Source organism: Podarcis pityusensis (assembly GCF_964106645.2).
Source record: "Podarcis pityusensis genome assembly, chromosome: 5".
Lineage (NCBI taxonomy): Eukaryota > Metazoa > Chordata > Lepidosauria > Squamata > Lacertidae > Podarcis > Podarcis pityusensis.
In genome coordinates this window covers 17,630,891-17,655,144 of record NC_138032.1, presented here as the reverse complement: position 1 = coordinate 17,655,144, position 24,254 = coordinate 17,630,891, and the positions used below count along the sequence as shown (strand labels likewise).

The 24,254-nt window shown below is 44.7% G+C and overlaps 1 long non-coding RNA gene across 1 annotated transcript; it reads left to right on the top strand.

The window, feature by feature from the left end:
* Nucleotides 1-317: 317 nt before the first annotated feature.
* On the top strand, nucleotides 318-23,496 carry LOC308478539. The gene is made up of 3 exons (XR_013987121.1): nucleotides 318-436; nucleotides 16,618-16,757; nucleotides 22,221-23,496. It is a non-coding gene; the product is annotated as an uncharacterized lncRNA (long non-coding RNA).
* Nucleotides 23,497-24,254: the final 758 nt, after the last annotated feature.

The window sequence follows — 24,254 nt, the reverse complement described above, 5'->3', positions numbered from 1 at the left end:
CCCAGCCCAAAGCGGCTGTCTGCTTCGCCGGTGTAATCCTTTTTCGTCGAGGCGGTTTTCTCTCCCCCACTCAAGTTTTGCCCAGGAGGAGAGAAGCGTCGGGGATCGACGGCGAGGAGAGAACCAGGAAAAGCGAAGGCGCATCAGAGGAAAGAGCGCCGGGTGCGCGGCGCCCAAGCTGGGCATGGCGCCTCCGAGGCGAAAGCGCACCGCCTCGCTCCAGTAGGGCGCTGCTGCTGCCGCCGCCGCTGCTGCCTTAAGCTTCCCAGAGCAATCGCGTGGCTCCCTCCGAGACGCGGAAAAGGAGGGTTGGGCGAGCCGGATCCCGGGTACCGGATCTCTGGATCACGCATCTGGGCGCCTGGCTTCCTCCACCTCTCTCATCTGTCGGCGAGGAGGGGAAACTCTGCCCGGAGCCTCCTGGAGTCCTCTGGAGGTGGGACATCAGCCTTCAGCTCCTTGCTTTGCTCGCTTGTATCCTTCTCTTCTTGTCTGATGTATCGAGAGAGAGAGAGAGAGAGAGAGAGAGAGAGAGATGGTACTAGTGGGTGGATCTCTTGTGCGAGGCGCACAGGATAGAGCAGGTCAGCTCCTCGTCCCAGCCTCAGGCAGAAAACAACATGGCTTTAAGGAGGAAGGGGAGAGGGAGAGATGCCTCTTTTAAACAGCTGTATTTGAAGAGGGGACCGGGGCGGGGTGGGGAAACCAAAGGAAGCCCGCAGTTTTTGGAGATCTGCTGCAGTTCAGTTGTATGGAGAAGTCAGAGTTCCTCAGGAATCAGAGTTGGGGAGATGGGCTGTTTTTCAGGTAAAACAGCTTCAGGGTTATGGTGGTCTGGGAATGGGAGGACGGAGAGGGCTTCCAGGAATGGGAGGGTGAAGCTCAGAGGCGTCCAAAAGGAGTCACCTGCAGCACACCACAAGTGCCACTTGATGATGATCAGGAATGATAAATGCACACCCTGGTGACAATGAGAAAATGGGAACCTTCATTTATCTGTGTTGCATAGGGTGTGCCTTGCACCAACTCACTCTGCTCTTGCTCTCTGTTGTCTACGCTGACCACCAGCAGCTCTCCACTTTTCCGAGCAAAGCTTTCCCCTCCCCCCCCCCCCCCGCTGAGATAAACCAGAGATTGAACTTCTGAAGGGCCCAGTTTGGGGGGGGGGGGACACGACCCAATGAGATAGTTTAAGGCAGGGAGATGTGACTTCCTCCTTCAGGATGATGATGATGATGATAATTTATTATTTATACCCCACCCATCTGGCTGGGTTTCCCCAGCCACTCTAGGCGGCTTCCAACAGAATATTAAACTACAATAGTCTATTAAACATTAAATACAATACATAATTTAAATACATTAAATACAATAGTCTATTAAACATTAAAAGCTTCCCTAAACAAGGTTTAGCAACTTGGATTTCCTTGCCACCCACCCCAACTTCAGGGAAACTGGAGGTCGTCTGGATGTTGATGGACTCCAGCGCCAATCATCTCTGAGGGTGGCCCAGGGCTAGTGAGAGTTGGGAGTCCAACACAATTTAGAAAGTTCTAGGTTCCTCATCTGTGAACTAGAGATCCCCTACTGCACAGGCTTTCATAGCCCCTGGAATACCTCTACTTGAAACATTTCTTCTTTTTTCTCCTGATGCTGTAGGACATCCTTAGCGAACATCAGGAGATGCCTCATCAGTCCATCTAAATTACAGTGTGCAGCTCCTCAGGGTTTGAGACAGGGCCCTTCCCAGTCAGATTTGGAGATGCCAGGGATTGAGCCTGGGACCTTCTGCATGCTAGGCATGTACTGTCCATCCTTGGCATGCAAGGCATGTGCTCTCCATCTGAGGTGCAGCCCATCCTTGTTGGCAGAATGAACTGGCTCTGATTCCTCTCTTCAAAAGCATAGAATGAATTCTTGGCTTCCCCCATCATTTTAGAACCCACCCTCTTGACTGTAATTTAACTATTTTTTACTTTAGAATTGTTGCAACCTATCTTGGGAGTGCATGATGAAGCTTGGGTGATGAATCTAAATCAATGGTGTGGGTGGGGTGGTGATAATAGTAACAATAACATAACACTCAGCAGAATCTTTCACCTTGATCCAAGTTCAAGTTTATGTGCATTCAGTTCTTGGCTGAACAGTATCCACATTTTTGGGCTGTACTCTACCTTGGGCTGTGTCCAGATATCAGCTTGCTGAGATAGTACTGAGGCGAAGCTGGAAATGAGTGTGTGTGTGTGTGTGTGTGGTCCTCTTTTGCAACTATGCCACCAGTTCTGATCCCTGTTCTGCTGAACCAGCACACCTGATACCCAATACCTGAAAGAAAGAAACAGGTTTATCTCTGGAAGCACCAGAACAGTGTGTTTTCCCCCACCCTTTGAATCATATTCCTTTGCAGGCAATGGTATTCCCATTTGTTATGCATTGCAATCACAAAATGGCACAGTCTGAAGCTAACACAGAGGTTGTTATTCCAAAATGTTTAGTGCAGGGTAGCTATTTGGTCCTGATTAGTAACATGATTGTTGTTGTTGTTGTTTTGTTTTAACAGGAGCCATCTTTTGAATTGAGCTAGGTCTGAAGATATTGGTCATACTCACTAGCTTAGAACAGCATGGGCTGTTTGTAGTGCCATGGTCATTGTTGTGGGCTAGGATTGTGGAGACTTGGGTTCAAATCCCTACTCAGTTCAATGGATTAACCTTGGACAAGTTGCTGTTGCTTAGCTTGGCCTACCTTGAATTTTATTGAGAGATGACAGATGACAGATAGATGATAGGTAGATAGAATTGTAGAGTTGGAAGGGACCCTGAGGATCATCTAATCAAACTCCCTGCAATGCAGGAATATGCAGTTGTCCCATATAGGGATTGAACTTGCAACCTTGGCATTATCAGCACCATGCTCTAACCAACTGAGCTGTCCACGACAAGGTGGGTGATGATGAAAGAATCATGTATGCTATATTGAGCTCCTTGGAGGAATGTGGAAATAAATAAGCAAGCAAACTCTCTTATATAAGAGAAGAGTTTCTATATACATTGCATTTTAAATCTCTCTCCCTATATATCAGTTTATTATGACATTTATATCCTACCTTACCTGTAAGGAGCTCCAGGTAATAAACACTGCCCTCCCTGGTTTATCCTCACAACATCCCTGCGAGGCTGAGAGAGCAATTGGCCCAAGGTCACTTAGTGAGCTTCATGGACAAGTGAGAACTGGACCCCTGACACTCTGACCACTGTGGCACACTGATTGCCATTTGCCTTCATTATCACCTGAGGTCGTGAGGGGAGATCTCTGAGTGAATCTCTTGTGGCTCATCCTGAGGGATGGTGAAGAGAAGGACCTGTGTGATTTGGAAGAAACCAGCTCAGATGCATAGCAAGGATGGAGGTCTTTGCATTGAGGGACTATGCTCAGAGCCCAGCAAGAAGTTTGGGAGCCAGGTAGATCCTGAGACCATCACTTGACTGTCCCAAACATATAGAGCTGCTGTCTATTCCTTGAACCTACATGCTACACTCGCAAGAAGGAAATCCCTGATAGAGGTAAACATAGAACTGAATCTTCCCCTGGTGTACTGCATTACTAATCGTCACCCCATCCCTCTGAGAGTATTTTGTTCCTTATATGATCTCATCAAAAATATTCATGATAAAACAATTGATCCTTGACTATATGAAATAAAATGGTGTGGGGTTTTTTGTGATTTTAGGAAACAAAACACACAACTCTAGCATGTATGCCCTTTAGGGTCCTACTGACCTTGAAATATATATTTATTATTATTGATGATGGTGCTGCTAACATAGAATCATGACTGCCGCTGCTTCTTTTTAAAACTAATCTATGCTGTGCTGCCTTTCCAGCCCGTTCATCCATCTATCTGTTGCTGATGTTTAAAAACTATTGATTGCTTTATGGCCACTATTTTTATATTGCTATCAGTTGCCACGAGCCTCAGCAGAGAGAGGGCAGGTTATGAATCTGAATAAATGCCTTGTCTTTCCAGGAAATAAAAGAATACTGACATGGTAAAAATTAGATTAGCAGGAAACCATAATTATCAGCAGATCTCCCTGAGTTGCAGCTGGAAATAGTAACCCTCTTTTGGCAACCTCCCCTCTTAATTATGGTGTTCAGGTGACCCTGCCCAGCCTTCTAAAAGGATCACCTTTGGGCACCCTTTTGCACGAACCAGATAAGGGATCTGGCCTGGGAAGTGCCCCTTTTCTGAGAGCATTATTAGAGCATTGCATTTCCACCGGAGGCCACCATTAGCCTCACTGCAGTCCTCCTTAATGCAGTCGTTTAATGCTCCATTCAATCTGCTCTGTAAAAGCAACTCGTTGCCTTTCCTAACAGGTCCTCCCCTGACACTTCTTTGGGGAAGATCGCCAGGAGAGAGGGAGAGAGGAGTGGGAAGCTCACCACCAAGCAGTGGAGAAGATAAAGCAGCTGAAGGGAGGAAGGAACTATGCCAGGGATGAATCTAGGGAGTGACAAGGTCGGGGCATTTGCAAGCACCCAAAGATCTGCTGGCAGAAGACTGCCTCACCGGTGCTGTTGCTATTAATGCAGGCAGGCTCCACAAGAAGCCCAGTGGCAACGCAATATAGTTCACAAGGTGCATGTCCCACTTCTTAATGTTCCTATTTATTTGCATTTATGCCCCACCTCTTTCTCCAAGGTTCTCAAGGTGTGGTGTCCATGGTTCTCATTTAACCCCCTTCTTGTGAGGTACATGAGGCTGAGAGGCAGTAGCTGACCAAGGTCACCCGGTGAGCTTCATGGCTGGGTAAAGATTGTAATTGTGATCTTTAGGTCCTTTTCCAGCACTCTAGCCACTGCACCATGCTGCTGGATCAGATCAAAGGTTTATTGAGTTTAGCATCCTTCTTCCCACCAGCCAATCTGAGGCCTCCAGGAAGCCCACGGGGCATGAAAGCAATAGGCTTCTCCTACTGTTAATCCTCTACAACTGGTGCTGAGTGGGATACTGCCAATGAACTTGGTGGTTAATGACTGGTAGTCATTGATAGATCCTTCCTTCATGAAGTTGTCTAATCCTCCTTTAAAAGGTATTGAATTATAATGGCTTTCTCTACCAGCCTAGCCCCTGGGTCCACCTGCCTCTCCCAAACCAGCATTCTCATGGCTTCTACAGGGCAAATGTTTAGATGAATCAGTGCTGGTTTATGTCATTCAACCATGGATCCTGAAAACTTAAGAAGAGTCCTGTGGGTTCAAGGCCATCTGCAATGGTGGCCAAAACTGTGGAAACCTTTTGGGAAAAGTGTATTTCTGAGGTTTGATGGCTCATAACACCACTTTTTTATAGTAATGCCATAAAGTTATATATCAATGGAAAGATAATTTAATCAAGAATGTAATGCAACAAAGTTTGTTCAATTATCTGTATTCTATAAAAAGTTATAGTAAAATAACCAGAAAAGGGAAGCACAACTTGCTTAGGTTGATATACTGTAGCTTTCCTTCATTTGAACGTAGCCAATGAGCATGAGTGTTTAGAGAGCGCATCAGGTGCTATGAGCCACCAAACCTCAGAAATACACTTTCCCCAAAAGGTTTCCACAATTTTGGCCACTAGTGTATTCTAGCATCCCATATATCACAGCAGCCAACCAGGTGCCAACGGTGACTGTGAATTCAGACAAACCAATGTTTCTCAACAATATTTATCACAGGTTCCCATAGCTTGTCTAGCAGGAAAGTTAAAGAATATAAGAAAAGTTCTATTGAACTAGGTCAAAGGCCAGTCTAGTCCAGCAATTCGTCTCCCATGGTGGCCTGGCAGAGAAGACTACAAGCAGACCACGAGTACAATAGTACTTTCCTTGTTGTGATTTCCAGCAATTGATATTCAAAGGTATACTACCTCTCATGCTGAGTTTTCATGCATCCAGTTTGTCTAGTAGCAATTAACAGCCCTGTTCTCCTCCACAATATTTCTTTATCTTGATTTTCTCCTTCTTTAAGACTTCTTTAACCCTGGGCCTCCTGGATATTGTTGAATTAGAATCCCCTCATCACCAGCCAGCTTAGCCAGTAGCAAGGAATGATGGGAGTTGTATTCTACCAATGTCTGGGGACCCCAGGTTGAAGAAAAATGCTCTACACCAGCGGTTCTCAACCTGTGGGTCTCCAGATGTTGTTGGATTACAACTCCCATCATCCCTGAGCTCTGGCCTTGCTAGCTAGGGGTGATGGGAGTTGTAGTTCAACAACAGCTGGGGACCCACAGGTTGAGAAAGGCTGCTCTACACCATTGGGAAATGGTGGACTATCGTGATGGCATGACATGAGGCAAGTTCTTCTAGATGTTTAAGAGATAGGAGTGCAAAACTTGATACAGCCACAGAGGCCATCACCCATTCACCAACTCAGCTAATTTGGTCCTGACTCTCTAATTTGCAAGAACACAGTAGGCCTCTGATCTAGATGCCCCGTCCTCTGACACCAGATATATAGAGGCAGCTTGTAGTTCTTTATTAGAGAGGAACTGGTACTCTGCACATGGCCAGACACTCTCTAGTCATCGTCGTATTACTGCAGATGATCTTTGCATTCAAAATGATTCCACGGCAGACCCTCTTACCCATTCCAGCACTATCTCTCATCAAAAGCGAAGAGAAAACATAGTGAGGTACAACTGTGTTGTCAGATCAGTTCATTGTGTCGAAAGGTGAGCTCAGAAAGAGCCAGAAAAGTCTCTGTTTGGGAAGAAGCAAGCTTCATGCACCCAATGCAGCATTTCAAGGTCTATTTGCATTTCTAATAATATCCACAGCACAAGCATGAGTATGTAGCTTTGCAGGCACGTTCTGTGTGGAGAGAACAGAGTGGGTTCCGTTCAGTGGTGAGATGAGATTCATCCGAGCAGGGGAGCATGTGGCAGTTCCAAGTGGGAGGGTGAAAGATGAGAGAATTGTGAAGCTGATTCATTTGGCGAAGTACAAAGGATTTGGGGGAGCTGCCAGAGGCAACTGGAGCTTTGAGGGCTGGGGCTTTGAGGGCTCTGTTGACCCAACAGGTATGGAGGTCACCCAAATTCCCTTATGTAGTGTGGAAAGCGTCATTTCCAAGGTGGTTAGCAGATTTCGGGTTTATTCCAGATTTCCGTTCAGCAGTTTGAAAAAGTGACTGCATCCTTAACCTGAGGCTTTGTTCCCCTGAAAACAATCCATTGTTCAAATGAAATTCTTGTCACAAGTTGGCTTTGGGGGGAATTTTGGGGTGCTGAGCCATCCTGTATCAGTGTGTAACCGCTATTCAGGTTCCGACCCAACAGGGCTCTTCTTAGCTTCTAATATAACAGTAATGATAATGATGATGATGATGATGATAACAATAATAATATCCAGCATACAGGATTACCAATGCAAACGTTGAGGGAACATTGACATTCCAACTTTTGAATAATGCATGTGGCAGCAAAACAATCAGAATAGCAGAGTTCTCAGGCTTTGTACTGTGGTACCTCTGGTTATGTATTTAATTCGTTCCGGAGGTCCGTTCTTAACCTGAAACTGTTCTTAACCTGAGACACCACTTTAGTTAATGGGGCCTCCCACTGCTGCCACGCCGCCGCCGCACGATTTCTGTTCTCATCCTGAAGCAAAGTTCTTAACCCGAGGTATTATTTCTGGGTTAGTGGAGTCTGTAACCTGAAGCGTATGTAACCCGAGGTACCACTGTATTTCAGAAATGTGCATTTTGAATAATCAGAAGAATAAGAGAAGGATGAATGAGTGAGACCCACTTCTAAGGTTCACAGGCAGTTGAATATATGCTTAGAGAGCAGGGCGGAAGAAAGTTCACTGTGCAGAGGGAAGCAGATTGTCAGTTAAAGGCATAACTTAGAGGTAGTACCACATAATGACAAAGCTCTCCGGGAGTTAAATGGGGACAGAAGCAGTCACTAGATGAAAACCTCCAGTGGTTTTTATAGGGCATTAATCATGTGATAATGCCTTGGAGTCAGTAGTGACCTGAGCTAGCTTCAAACTACTGAGTAAGAGGTGAAAGGCTTCAAATCTAATAACCAGTCTACTGAGCCATTCATATTTTCTATAGAATATACCACTCATCATCACCATCTTCATTATTGCTACTTTATTTGATAAATATGTTTAAAACCAGGGTAGTGTGTCTTTCAATCTATTTCTCATTCTTACTTTAGGGAAGCAATGATTTAAAAGATGCTATTAGCCATGGTTTGTGAGGATCACAAGGATTGGCAAGGGACCCCAAAGTCCATCCGTCCCCATACTGCCAGCTCTTTGGTTCACAAAGCACAGAAAGGAACCACAGCATAAATAGAATCTGGGTAAACAGCCAATCAGATCTGGAAGGTAATTCTGTCCCTATCCCAACAATGGAAGTCAGTCAACCTCTGTCCCCATAGCTCAGTTGTAGAACATAGCTGGTGCTACTAGGGTTGCCATATTTCAAGAGGTCAAAATCTGGACACAATTTAGGGCAATCGCCTGATAGCCCGCTGCTCACACCACAGCCACAGTCCGGATCATCCGTGCCCATGCCTGAACCAGACCCTGGGACGCCAACACCACAGCCAGAGCCTGAACCAGAGCCCAGTTCAACCATGCTAGAGTTTGGGCTGCCGTCACCATCGCCAGAGCCCAGGATGCCCATGCCAGAGCCAGAGTCCAAACCAGAGCTACCTGTGCATTTACCGGTATATATATATATATATATCCAAAATCCAGGACACTTGCTTTAAAATTCTCCCCAGATGGGCATGTAGGACTCCAAAAGAGGACGTGTCTGGGAATTCCCGGATGTATGGCAACCCTTTGCAGCTAGAACCAAGGTCCCAGGATGAATCTCAAGGGAAAGGACTTTAGGCAACAAAGACAGGAAAGAGCCCTGCCTATGGACAGCCACTGCAGACCTAGTTGGCTACATGGACTCTGCAGATCACGTTGCCCCAGTGCAGACTGAACTGGGTGAATCAGGAGAAAAATGGAATATGCTCACTGGCTCCATGCCTTTCCGCATTGCAGGGTCTACATGCAATCATGCAGACAGAGCCTTGGTGCCCATGTTGAGCTGGATGTGCAAAACAATGGCAGAGCCAGTGGGTGCAATACTGCTTGCCCATCCTTTACCCACTAGTAACACCCAAACGGTTCTAGCATTAGCCAGCTTCAAGTCTTTGTGTGAAAAACTGTTTGTAGGTGGGGCGGGGAACCTCTGTCCTTCAAGTTATAGTTGGACTCCGACTCCCATCAGCCCCAGGCAACATGGCCAATGGGAACTGCAGTCCAACCAGTAACAGACGGTGCAGTGGTGGGGTTGGCACTCTCTTCCCAACAACTGAGTCACTGTTGCTTACTGGGAAGAAGGCAGGGAAGGGTGAGGTGGTGCAAATGGTTGGCACAGTGCAAATAGGCTGGCAGAGCCAATCTGATGCCCCTTCTGGAGTGTTTGCACCACACCGACCTGCCTGCTGTCCCCCTCTCTCCTTCCCAATAAGCAACAGTAGCTCAGCTGTTAGAAGGTCAGGTGAGCATCAGTGCTCCACCACAACATCTACTCCTGAGTGCAACAAGATCTGGCAAGCTGCAGGTCTCCCATCAATTGCCTACAGGGACTTCCCAAGGTAAAAGGTATTGGTCCAAGTTCATACAACACAGCTTCTTGTCACTTGAGTTTAATTCATATGTTGCTACTGGTTGTTTCTGAAGGGAGAGCAGGAATGAAACCTTCCATTTCACAGGAGTAATGCACACAAGGGTCAGAATGTGAACTTATAGTAGATCATGAATCCAGCACCCCGGAAATATTAGGCTGGGATCCAGTCTACCACCTGCTGTCAACTCTAGTAAAAGGATGGAGCTACAGGATAACCAGCCAGAGCAGCAGAGAAGTGTCTTGAACAGTTAATAAGAAATTGCACAATGCACGCCTATAAAATTCCAGGTCATGCTCCTTCTCTTCCCATGTTTTCCCGCCTTGCTCCTATTCCATGCCATGGACCAACCTCCCCATTACCCTAAGGTTACCAGATTTTTTTCAGTGAATCCGGGGACACTTTTCAACTTCCTATTAAATGGATGGATTTTGTCAGGGGACTGATTTGTAAATCCGGGGACTGTCCCAGGGAAACAGGGACGTCTGGTAACCTTACCTTACCCCATTGCCAGGATCTTCATCCACTTGGTAGGAGGAGTTGGGTCTGCCCAAGAGCATCTATCCTATCATGGAGTACCCGGGTGGTACACTGAGTTTTCAAACTGGTACTGAACCTCCATTGGGGATGCTGGTGTAGGAACTAATCGAACAATCCAGGCCAGTGGGTTTTTTTAACCTTAGGGCCTCAAAAGTTGTTGTGCTATAGCTCCCATCCTCCCCAGGGATGATGGAAGATGTAGGTCAACATCATCTGGAAAGGTCATCAAAGTTGAAGAATCCAGGGTACCTCCTGGCCAAATGGAAGCAGCTTTTCAATAGCAGCTCTGGTCCAGCAGTAAGGTGTGAACTGGCCTAGTTCCTTATGTGCCCACAGGGAATGCAGTTGGCCAACTTACACATTGCTTGAAAATTGTGCTCTTAGCATCACATGTGAAACCATTGCCTTGAACGTCACAGTTCTGAAGAGGGGCTGTTTCTGCCAGCTTTATCCTCATTTCCCTCTATCTTTTCATCAAGCTTCACCTCACTGAGGCCTTGCGCTGGACTTCCCTGCAGTGTGCTTTATTGTGCCACCATGCATAACTCAAAGCTCTTTTTCTGCTCCGCATAGTCTTAACGCTGCAGGAATTCATTAAAATTCTCTTCCACACTCTTCCCCCGATCTGGGTCAATCCCTTTGCCTGACAGGTGATCATCTCTTAATGCTCCACAAATGCTCACCTAGACATTATCCTGAAGGCATTTCTTTTTTGTCCAGGTCATTCTCTCATGGCCTGATCCTTCAAGCTGCAATGCTGGCACATCAGGGTGAATCTGCACGGCTGGGTCTCCTGCTTCCAGTCTGAGAGAAGGAGCCTTAAGCAAGATACAGCACACAGCCTAGTAGAATCCTAGGTTAACGCAGCATCTTGGACTGCAGGTATAGGATAACCAATATTATGTCCATCAGTGATGTCCATTGTGAGCTGTCGCATATGCAAAGATCAGAGGTTCTGTAAATGTCAATCTGATTCTCAAAAGAAAGCCCAATGTCGGTGAGGCCTAGAGCATTTTGGCTGGCCACAGTGCAATGTCACGGTCCGTGGTGGTTGCCTTGACACTGTGGGTCAGCCAAGAAGCAATGTATCTTGTCTCCTGATCCAAACCACTGATATGTGCCATTTTTACTAAAAGTTAAAAGGGGGGGGGGAGCAATCTAATGGTACAAGTTCAGTGGCAAGCAAAGAGCAAAATCTAGTCCTGGAGGTCTTACAAAACAAAGAAGTCTGGCCCAGGAGTAAGGATCAAGGTTCAGGGGTGTGAGATTAGTAGAGTTCCAAGACTGCTCAGGAGCTGTGATGTTGTTCCAACAAGTTTCCATGCTTACCCACCCAACCTTTAAGCAGAGGTGGAGAATTTCCAGTTATTTTCAAGAACCCCTGTCCCAGTGGGAATTCCTGGCCTGCAGGTGGATGCTATGTCTAGTGGATTGAATCTCTTGATGTGCCACCTCTCCCTGGAAGATGGTACTGGATCCTCCTTGCTGTCTGGATCCTCCTCTGGGAGAAGAAGCATCCTCAGGGTTTCCTGCTTGGGAAACTGAAGGGATGGGGCTTCACCAAAAGGGCTTGGTTCCGTAATATACATCCTTCCTCCTCCTCCTCCTCCTCCTCCTCCTCCTCCTCCTCCTCCTCCTCCTCCAGTTCCTTCCACTCCTGTTCAGAATCAAGAGTGGTCAGAGGAAACTGTGATGCCACATGGCATGATGTAGCACAGAACTGAGCACATGATGAGTCACTACCCCTTCACCAGGCCTTTTGCATTCTGTCTTGTGTCCTCAGGATGCATTCAGACAACCAGGCTTCCCCTGCTCCATACTGCATATGGGGCATGTTGTATATTAAAACTTCCAAATTCCAAAAATGAGAGGTGCTAAAAAAGTTGTAATGTGACTTGGGAATTCAAAATATATATTGGTTAAATTAATATAATTAAGTTTTGCTTGGTAAGTAGAACATATGTAAAATTGTATAGAAATCGTGTCAAAATGATTGCCAAGTACTTACTATTATTGTTAAGAATGATCTGACATATTCAGAAGGTAAATTAAAATTCTTTGGTTTTCCAGGAACAGTTTATGTGCTTTTTAATCAAACGTAGACTTACCAACCTAATTGGTAAATGATAGCAGATTTGAATTCTTTATACCCCAAAACATATTTTTAAGACCCTTCACTGAATAAATTTGCAAAAAGTAATGTTCACCCTCTAAAATTACTAAATTACCCCAGTCACGCTACATCTTACTGGGAATGCATGAAAGTCTGGTTTTGCAGAGAAAAGCTCACAGCTGCTTTGCTTCTCCCTGATCTTTTTTACTCCCATACTGTGCTAAGGTAAACAAAAATTTGGTTTTGCTAGTTTTGTTATGTGAATGGTGCCATGGACCCGCTGGGTGGGTTACACAGACTCCCTGGGGTCTGCGGACCACCAATTGGGAACCACTGTTCTAAACAATTGCTTACACAGATAGTGATTTGCCTATTTTGGAAATATATAAAGAAAAAAGTCAAAGAGAGGGGGTCTCAGGCATGGGCCCCAAATGTAGCGCCCAAGTCCCTCTATCTGGCCCCTTGGACTGTACTCAGGCCCCAGGTGCTCTTTAGCCACACCCCTCATGTCACACCCTTCACCAGCCCAGCTTTGCGCACTGCTTTTCCCCAGACTGAAATGCATTCTTGAACTCTGGTAATACCTCTTGGTTGCCTGGACAGAGGATAGAGGGGCATGTGTGAGTGCGTGTGGAAACTAGTTTTGTATACAAAATTGACATTCATTGCTTTGCCCACTTTTTGCCTCTGGCCCTGCCCAGATGTGGCTGCCAGAAGTTGTCCAGATGGGAACTCTAGTTGAGTTTTCCTCAACGCAAGAACCACACACACAAAAAAAACATAGGGTGTGTTATTTGGGTCAGTCAGTAAGTGCAGACGAAGAATGCTGAAGGAGAAACTCTCAAAGGAGCTAATTCTTCTGTGAGAAGGGTGTGTTGAGAACTCAGTGTTGATTTTCATGGAAGAAGCTGCTGTTCCGTTCTGATAACGCCTTCTCTGTCATGCAATGAGTCTACTCACATGAATCAGTTGCTACTCGCATGAATCAGTTATTTCTGAACAGCTGACTCAAGGAATGTTTGAACTGGCTTCTCAGATGGCAACAGTATTGACATTTGCCTGCTTCAAAAAACTATTTCTGACTTGCCAATGGCAAACACAGTGACCAGTATCTTATGTCTGGTCTTATGCCTTATGTTATACTTGCCATAAGGATTAATTTGACCCTGAGTGTCTCTTCTGTCATGTTATGTTTATGGATTGAAATTTTCCCTGAAACACTAGCCCTATCATTACTTACTTGGATACATACATCTGTGCCCGTTTGCTTCAAGGAGACCCACTTCCATTGTTCTACATATTGTCTCTCAGTCCCGAGGAAAAAAATCTGTTACAAACATAAATCTGTTGGTTGGGTGTCCCGTCCCCGCCCCCCACTTCTTTTTCTTCCATTAGCTCATTTATCACATGGAGCAGGTTTTAAATTTATCCAAAATGCTCCCACGAGTAACATTCTCTCAGAATCTGACTCACTGTGTTCCAGCTGAAACAGACCCAGCTCAGAAAGCAGCAAAGATGGCTTCATTGCCACCAGTTCAACACACACAAAAGTAAATGGGCAACATTTGGGCCTATGGAGAAAAGGTGGGAGCTTTCAAGCAAAGCAAGGAACAGCTACCTGGCCCCTGTGGTGATACCAGGAGGAAGAGCCCTACCATTAGGCAGAAGGAGGGAGCTGGTTTTGGGTGACCTGATAGGGGTAGCAAATTGTTGTTGTTTAATTTATTATTACCATAGTATTATTATTTACTTCCAGAGTGAGGCACTTGTGGGATTTTCTTTCTTAGGTGCCAAAACACCTCGGACATCATAGTGTACAAAGGTAGCTATGCAAACACGTGCTATCTCATTTTGGGGGGTAATCTAGCATCATGGCACAAGAAAAGTATCAAATTCTATCTGTCTGACATTAACCTGGAAGTAACTGCAAGGGTGGCTGAGTTTTTGTCAATAGTATCTCTTAGAGTGGTGAATGGCACTATTTAGCGGGAAGAAACTCCAATGAAAATCCTCATTATTACATATTTTACATGGCTGTTTTTGTATATATTTTAAAGTTTTATATATGGATGTTTTATGATGGCCTATATTCATAATGCCTAATAAAGCTTTGGCGAAGTAAGTATCTTTGTGTACAAAACACCTTGTTTTGGGGGAGAGGGACCTCCATTTCCTATTCTGCCTCAGGCAGCAAAGCTTCATGGGCATAAAAAACAACAGCTAAAGCAAATGTGTGGATACAACACATTTTGGAGGGTGGGGTGGAGGGAACAAGACTCAGCGAACCTCAAAGTACTGATATAAGAGATTTCCAAAACTGTAAGATAAACACAGTATATTTTAGATTTTTTTTTACTGTGGTTGCTCTATTTTAAAGGTAAAGATAAAGGGACCCCCGACCATTAGGTCCAGTTGTGGCCGACTCTGGGGTTGCAGCGCTCATCTCGCTTTATTGGCCAAGGGAGCTGGCGTACCCCTTCCGGGTCATGTGGTCAGCATGACTAAGCCGCTTCTGGCAAACCAGAGCAGCGCACGGAAACGCCGTTTACCTTCCCGCCGGAGCGGTACCTATTTATCTACTTGCACTTTGACGTGCTTTCGAACTGCTAGGTTGGCAGGAGCAGGGACTGAGCAACGGGAGCTCACCCCGTCACGGGGATTCAAACCGCCAACCTTCTGATCGGCAAGTCCTAGGCTCTGTGGTTTAACCCACAGCGCCACCCGCGTCCCTTGCTCTATTTTAAAATGCCACAATTTCAATAGAAATGTTATCACCACAGGATCTCTTCTTGCCCCCTGTGATTTTTGGAAGAAAAGGAAACTGACATTGGCATTCATGCTTAGTTCATAGGCCCATATAAGTGTTTATAATGCAGGGAAAGTTGCTTCTTCACTGGCGTGCTTGTTGCCTTCCTTGGCCCTCACAAACCTTCTGATAGTCTCTTCCCTTATCCTGGCAGGCTCCTAGCTCGAACTGCCAAGTACCATCCTTAAACCACCAGGCTCCCACCTCCAAAATTATTGGAACAACCACGTTGAAGCTAAGCAGGTCTAGGTCTGGTCATTGTGTGGATTGGAGCCTGCCTGGAAATCCCATGATTTCCTTCATGAAAGGAAGTTAGGATAAGGAAGAGGAAGACATACGGTACGTAATGAAAGTTAAGCCAGCCTTGGGCACGGAATGTGACTTGATGTAGAGTTGCTCTGTACTCTTGCTACAGGCAACCAGCCTACATTTTCATTCTTTTCTATTGGGACAACTTAAGTACCAGATTATAACATTTCTGTCCACCCTGAGCAATCACATTTCCTTATTCATACGGTTCAAGTATATCCTGCATTTGGTCCTTGTGTGAACATCTCATTGACCATTATTAGGGTGATACATTGCCATGGCTATGCAGGCGCAACTCTTTTTGATGGGAAAATGAGTTTTGTGTGTGGATCAAAGGCAGAAATAATTCCCTCAGGGAATGATCAGGCATCTTCCCATCAGAGCTGCAGAAATTATCAACTTCTTCTGTTACAGGGCACAAATTTAGTCTCCCGTGGCTGTTATCCTTCACAGACATTACTGAAGCTGGCCTGCAGTGTTCAGCATTGGCCTCAAAGATACAACCTCTTTTTAATGCCTTTAAGGAGTCCCCCCCCCCCCCGATATAGCATGGGAAGCTCCTGAGCCCAGTTCAAGAACTGAAAGGAGCTTTTCCTCTACCTAAACCCTTTCCCCTTTGCTCCCCACCCCCCACTGTCTCTATTGTTTCAGTGTGACTAAAATCCATGCTCTAACTGCTTTCATTAAAGGGTGTTAAAAGAGGTAACGAGTTTGGCCTCAGTGGGCTCATGGCTGTGCCCTCTTCTTGAATTCAAGGGCACACACATGAGCTCTCTGCAGCCAAATGAGTTATTCCTTTTAATGCCCTTTAATGATTTTATGATTGATTGGAAGCACACATATCATTTTGATGTAATACTGTTGTACTCCCAGCCTTCAAGGTAGCTGAAGGGCAGCGAATCACTAACACACACACACACACACACACCTGCTCCCACACACCCGTCGTGCAGGCCTCTGTGTGAAGTGGGCATCCTTTTCCACAAGAACTAAAGGCACAAATTTCACAATTTGCTGGGTGAGAAAATGATCTCTGGAAAAGTCACTAAAAAAACCAACAGATCATGACAAAAAACACAACCACATACAAAACTACCTGTATTGTTGGAGCTGGTTTAGAAAACACACACAAACACACACTCATATTTCCTTTTCCAGGAACAGAGTTTGGCTGTCCCTTCACTTGAGTTACTGCTGGAACTCTTCCCATACCCAACAGTGAAAGTTAATTGCCTGGCGGACCTCAAACAGAAACTTACCAAAAGTGAACAATTCAAAGGATGGGGAATTTGGATAAGGTAAGTTCTAAACCTCATCCAAAGAGCAACCTGGATGTTTACTCAGGATTCAGGTCAAATTCAGCAGCCCTCACTTACAGTACTTAATCCTACACAATCATAGCAGGTCCCATTGACACACAAGAGGGAGGTATCATCAGGTCTTTTTTTTGGGGGGGGGGTGCAAAGAGTTGCAGAAGTAGAAAATGTATTTTTAGACAGAAAACAATAAGAGCATTATAACTCCAACAATGCCCAAGGAATCTTGGACTAGTCAGAGGCAGATTTAGGAGAGTGCAACTGGTTTGGTCACACTGGGTGTAGAGCCTGGGGACGCTGTGGAGAAGCCACAACTATGATTTAAGAGGAAGTGCGAAAGTCAAAGGGGTGCTGAATTTTGGCAACACATAGGGCGGCGGTGAAATCTGAGACCCCACAGTCCACTACTAGACTAGTCCCTGCCCCCACTCCTCAGAGGTTAAGGAAGAGATACTCACACCATGCTATCAAATATATGTAGCTTCCTCACAACTTTCTTTCAGTAACTTTTTTTTTATATAAAAAAAATACAAACAAATGCAAAATATATTGTTCCCCAGAAACTATCACCCGAAGCAGCCCACTTTACGTCAGGACCACCTATGTATACATTTCCATGTGCTGAAGAGTGTTGATCATTGCAAAGCAATATTTAGCCTTTAAGAGAGATTGATCCCCAATAAATTAATCAAACTGTCCTCAATCCCTTCTTCTTTTCATTTCCCCTAATTGGGTTTCTTGCTGTCTAAGTAATCAATTAGGCCCTGTGTTTATTCACCCTCAACAATTATTCTCTCTGCATTAGGGATTGAAATAAACACACTCCTCTAATTTCTCTTTACAAAGCGAGCATTTCCACAGAGGTCAGTCAAAGCTAGTCGTTAATCAGTCTTTCAGTAAACACACTCATGTCATTCAAATAATAATGATCCATAAAAGAAACTGGAACCAGTCCAAGCATACCTCTTCACACCACAACATTAGACATCTTAACAGCTTACTTAACAACAGTTGTTGCTAACGAGTTCCAATGTATTAATATATAAACACAGCGGCATATTGTATTATAAAAATTTTAATAATCTCCACATTTCGCAAACACTTGTGATGCATTAAATATTAGAACTTCTAAAAGAATAGTGTTGATTTTATGATCAGAAACTAAAGCCGTGTGCAGACGGAGAAGCTACGTGAGTGACTGACTTGCTCTCTCCTCCTGGTTTTGAGTCTGAAAACCACAACTTTCATTCATTTGTGATTTATATCCCACTTTCTCCCACGAGCTCAACTTTTATCTTTACAACAACCCTGTGAGGTAGGTCTGGCTGAGAGACAGTGACTGCCTGAGATCACACAATGCGTTTCATGCCTGAGTGGGGATTCGAACTCTGGTCTCCCAGGTCCTAGTTTAACACCCCAAACCCTACACCGCAACATGTAATGAAGGAGATGGGCAGCTTTGGGTCATGGTGGGCAGACAGTAGATTGATATCCGCTGCTGAAGGAAAGCTGGGTGGGAACCCCAAATGTATTTTCACGTGAAAGGATGGTGAGCTCAGTTCTGAAACAGGGAAAAAAACTGAGCTAAGATAAGGTGTCCTGTTCCTTTTTTCAAAGTGTATTATCTTAGCTAGTGCTGCATGGTTGCTAGGGTGTGGGACATAAATGAGGAATGAAATAATAAAATAATATGTGCCCCTTGGCACAAGCTGATGGTCTGTCCAAGGGCAGAACATGCAACATCAATTGTATATGCACCCAAAGGACTGATGGGAGAACCTGTGACCCTTCAGATGCAGTTGGACCCCACCTCCCAGCACCCCCAGCCAGCATGGCCAGTAAACAAGGATGATGGGAATTGTAGTCCAACAAATTCTAGAGACCTTCAGCTGCCTCATCCCTGACTTAAAGTGTGCAGTTTGTTTGAAAACAGTTAGAGTGGAGAACTTGTTTCCCTCCCTTTTATATGTGGATGTGCACATTGTGTAGCACCTGAGGACTGAATTTGGTCCTCCAAGTGTCTTTGTCCAGCCCTTGAACCTCTCCACAGGCCACCCCGTATTCTTTGACCATGCCCTCCTTGAATGCTTTTACCTGGCTGCAATGTTTTGTGTTTGCTAGGGTGGAGAAGTTTATGTGTAGAAACCTCCAACTTCTGGAATATCGCTTGCTGTAAGAGTCACATCCCTTGTTCTGCCCATTTTAGCCTGGCCCCACCCACCATTTGCAATGTGGCCCCTGGAAAGTGGCCCACGAGGAAATGTGGCCCTCGTTCCGAAAAAGGGTCTGAGGCCTTCCATGGCACAAAACCGAATATTCAACCTTTACCAATGAACCATCGGCATACGCTGGCTTGCCCAAAGTGTATTAGGCGATGAACTGACAAACTCTTTCTGAGCCTGCTCCATGAGTTTCGCACAAAGGAGGTTTAAAGTATTATCCGATTGAAATTGGAGCACCCATTTTGTACATGTTTTAAGCAAGTTGGAAGGCAGTGCAGAATGAAGCACGCTGGAGTGTGCTTGATAAAACGAACAAAGGATTGTTTTATTTCCTGGTTTTCATTTGCAGTTAAAAACAGCCTTGTGATGTTTTGAGTTTCTTTTCAGTTTCACCCAGATTGTTTGGAGGCATGTAAAGAAGTGGAGGAGCGCATCAAAACAGATCGGCGCAAAACAATGCAGTCCCGTTTTCATAGCAATAATTAATGTTTTATCTCATGCAGTTTTACGAATTATCCCTATAAAGCACATTTAGGGAAAGCAGCTTACAGAGCTTTGAGGGCACATTAATCCAGGAGACTTTTCATTGAAATACAGAAAAAAACCACAAAGTCATATCATGGTAAACCTAATCGAAGCAGATTTGTAACAATACAACCGCAAACTTCAAGTATCTCAAATATACTAAGTTGATTTGGAATGATGGATTTGCCGTCACAGAAACAGAACTGTTGGCAAATTATCTGCCTTCTCCCTGTCGTCCCAAAGCTGAGGGTTTCTAAAATAATTGGTGGGGGGAGAGAACTATAGAGTCATTGCCAGCAGTCCTCCTTTTCCTAAGGGTTCATTCAGATAAACATTTATCATGGATTAATACAATCTTAAAACTCATGTTAAACTCTAGATTGAGATAATACCAAGGGCCAACTGGGAGGAAAGCAAAAACTAATGATCTTCTTTTAGGCCTGCATGACCTCCAAAGGACCTATCAACCTTTCTGCTCTTATCTTAAATCCTCTTTGATTGATCACCTTGACCAGAATCCCATTGCCCTAGATCAGCTTTCCTCAATGTGGTGCTCTCCCGATTATTTTGGACTACAACTCCCATATTGCCTGACACCCTGTGCAAGCTGGTGGGACATGTAGTTTTCAAGGGCACCATGTTGGGGGAAGGCTGCCTTAGAACACAGCAACCTTGAACATATCTGTTCTGTTCTTCTCTCTAAAAATTGATTGGTTGTGTTTGACAAGGAAATCCTCTCATCCGACAGTTACGTGCCCATGTAGACAGATACAGCTCATGAATTTAACTCTGATTAAACTGATAGGGCTTATAGATAGAACATATAGATAGAGTTTACACTGTTCAGGCTTCTTTATATAGCACAGCCAACACTTTGTTACTTCATATTTGAGAGCGTCCTTCCAGACTGATGGGTTGTTGTTTTTTTTGCAAGTGTATTCTGCAACATGTCATTGGCACAGGTAAAAGGTAAAAAAGGTAAAGGACCCTTGGACGGTTGATGCCAGTCAAAGGCGACTATGGGATTGCGGCACTTATCTCGCTTTCAGGCAGAGGGAGCTGGCGTTTGTCTACAGACAGCTTTCCGGGTCACGTGGCCAGCATGACTAAACTGCTTCTGGCACAATGGAACACCTTGATGGAAACCAGAGCACAAGGAAACACTGTTTACCTTCCCACCACAGTGGTACCTATTTATCTACTTGCACTGGTGTGCTTTTGAACTGCTAGATTGGCAGGAGCTGCGACAGAGTACCAGGAGCTCACCCCATTGAGTGGATTCAAACTGCCAGCCTTCTGATCAGGAAGCTCAAGAGGCTCAGTGGTTTAGACCACAGCGCCACCGTGCATTAGTCATGGGTTCATACTGGACCAAGCACCCATCATTCTGCTGCATTAGTTGTTCGGCAATGTCACTCTCTCTGGAGCGGCACTTTTGCCCAATAGCACAAGAAATGTGAAGCACTACACCACTCCAGAACATTTGTGGTATAAATACTTCCATGATTTCAGCAGGCAATTATGAACATGCAGTTGGATGAACAATGTCCCGGGGTGTGTTTGTTATATGCATTTAATGTAAAGCTTCCTGTAAGTAGAGATATAGGGATGTACATTTATTTTGAAATGAATAGCAGAATAAAGTGGGGCCCACTTGGTTCATTCCCCTCTAATTTATGATTAAGAAAGAAGCATTGGATACAAAAGGAAACTGGTAGAGCAGACACTGGTAGTCACTCCTGGCAGCCGACATTTATTTCCCCCCAGAATGCCCCAGTGTAGTGTCATTCCAGGGCATTTGGGGAAAGGAATGACACCCAAGAAAAATATTGCACTCCACAGGTGAGCATGATCTTTGAGGTGGCCACCAGTTCTTCCATCAAAATAAAGTCCCAGAGCAATGCTGTACTTCACACGCAAAAAACAAAAAAAAAAACAACAAAAAAAATATGGGAAAAACAAAATGGCAGCCACCATTGGGGATGGGAGAAGTTTTATTATTATTATTATTCAGGTCACATTTAAAGGCAAAACTACCAAATTCACTCTTTCCAATACAATGCACAAACTGAAACACAAACTTCCTTTAAAAAAATCACACTTCTCCAAAATGTAAAGCATTTCTCAAGTCAAGTAATGTTTAAAGTAATTATGCATAAAATGCATATTTTTTGTGAAACCAGCATAGGAAAATTGCATACTATTAGGGAAGGTTGCCTTTCCAAACAAACAAAAAAAAAAGGAATATTTGGGAAACCCATGCTAAAATATCAATCAATTTTCACGAGGATATATTTTTTTTTAAGATGCTGAGACTGGTAACAGTGGTAACAGTGGTAACACTTACATTTGTGGGCAGACCCCCACAGAGAAGATCAGAACATAGGGAAGAAAGAAGTGTGATTTCATAACATTCAAGACACACTAATTTAGCTCAGCTGAAATGTGCTCCTCGATGCAAAAATCTTTGTTTCCCAAATATTTACCAATTAAACATCTTTGTGAGGGCCTCCAGCAGAGATCTGTGATGAGGTACATAGCTTCTGAATGCACTCAGTTACACCATGCACGCTACAGAATCTGCTTTGCATGGGTTGATTTTTAATCTAAACTGAGAACTCAAGCTTCCCACCCACTGAAGAAGCTGATGAATCTCATATTCTGTCATAATAACTGGCCTTGGTTTCATTTTCTGCAGAGGCCTGCAGGTTCCCCCAGATGGCGCTTTCATGTCCTATTCTCTCAGTGCAGAGATTGGCCGGCAACCAGGAAAAGGTTACAGCTAACAGAGGAATTCATGCTTTTGAGGATCAAAGAAGGCTGTTCCCACCAAAGCTGCAGTGACAGCAGCCGCTCAGAATGACTCACATTTTTTCTCACTTTTGAAAAGAGGATTGCAGCCAATGAAACAGCTAGAGGATTGGCCTGCACCCCAACGAGAGAAGGTTATTGCTGTTTTCTTCCGCTCATCTGCATCTGATTCCAGGAACTTTCCCTAGCCTTACATAATATTGTCCCCCCCACCTCTGCAAGAACATTTTGCTAGTACAGTGGTACCTCAGGTTACATATGCTTCAGGTTACATACGCTTCAGGTTACAGACTCTGCTAACGCAGAAATAGTGCTTCAGGTTAAGAACTTTGCTTCAGGATGAGAACAGAAATTGTGCTCTGGCGGCGCGGCAGCAGAGGGAGGCCCCATTAGCTAAAGTGGTGCTTCAGGTTAAGAACAGTTTCAGGTTAAGAACGGACCTCCGGAACTAATTAAGTACTTAACCCGAGGTACCACTGTACAGGCAGGAGAGGAGCTGTGTGATATACAGTATGAAGCATAGAATCGTAGAACTGTAGACTTGGGAGGGATCTCGTGAGCCATCTAGTCCAACCCCCTGCAATGCAGGAATCTCAACATATGGCTCCCCTTCCAGTTTGAAACCCTATGGGATCTTGCTTAGCTTTGCAAATGTGCTAGCAGTTTTATAGCTATACAACAGGTGAGAGGGAAGAAAAACTGTGTTTCAGGAAACATTTCTAGTGGAGCAAAGCCTCCCCAAATGCCCTTCCCTCTTTAGGAACTGCATTAAGAAATAGCACTGCCATTGCCTAGTTAGTTTTTCAATAGAACAGATTATTAAGGGTTGCATAAATCAGGAGTGGAGGGGGGACCTGTGACCCTCAAGATTCTGCTGAAGTGCTGCTCCTGTTGTACCTTGTCCACACTTCTGCTTCTCCCGCCGCTTCCCCCTGAATAAACCTACTCTTTACCGCTGAATCAGAGCAAACGTCAATCAGGTTTCCTGTGGATTTTGATGTTTGCTCTGATTCAGCAGTAAAGAGCAGGTTTTCCTGGGGAAAGTAGTGTGGAAAATGAAAAACCACTCAGACCCATGCCTAGAAAATTGTTCAGACCCATTCTTCCTAGGTGCATACCCTCCTACAGCTCTTTAATAAAGATAGGGGCCTCCTATCTAGTAGTAGTAGTAGTAGTAGTAGTAGTAGTAGTAGTAGAAGTAGAAATAAATAAATAAATAAATAAATAAATAAATAAATAAATAAAATTCTATTTATACCCCACCCATCTGACTGGGTTACCCCAGCTACTCTGGACATTCCGGGATCAAATCAGAAACTGGGTTGGCTTCTGTAAATCCAGGACTGTCCCTGGAAAATAGGGACATTTGGAGGGTCTGCAGGTGCGGGAAAAGCAAAGTGTGGGTGAGCCCTGATGGCAGTAGCAGTCCAACAACTTCTTGAACTTCCATACCCCTGGTGTAAATCTCCAAGGAAAAGTCAGGGATAAGGTTCCCTTATCTTCTAGTTTGATCATACTTTCAATAAAGTTTGGACAAGGTGACCTATGGAGTCTCTTTCAACTGTTCAGATCTCACCAGGTTCCTGGGAGCTGTTAAAATCAGCTCAGACAATACTTTGCCCCCTGTTTTCAAGCTTCCAGTACATGTGAAACTCTCACACAATTTATATTTACTGCTGTGTAAATGCGCTCTACATAGGGCTACCTTTGAACGTGACCCAGAAACTACAACTAATCCAAAATGCGGCAGCTAGACTGGTGACTGGAAGGGGCCACTGAGACCACATAACACCCGTCTTGAAAGACCTACATTGGCTGAGCACAATTCAAAGTGTTGGTGCTGACCTTTAAAGCCCTAAACGGCCTCGGCCCAGTATACCTGAAGGAGCAACTCCACCCCCATCGTTCTGCCCGGACGCTA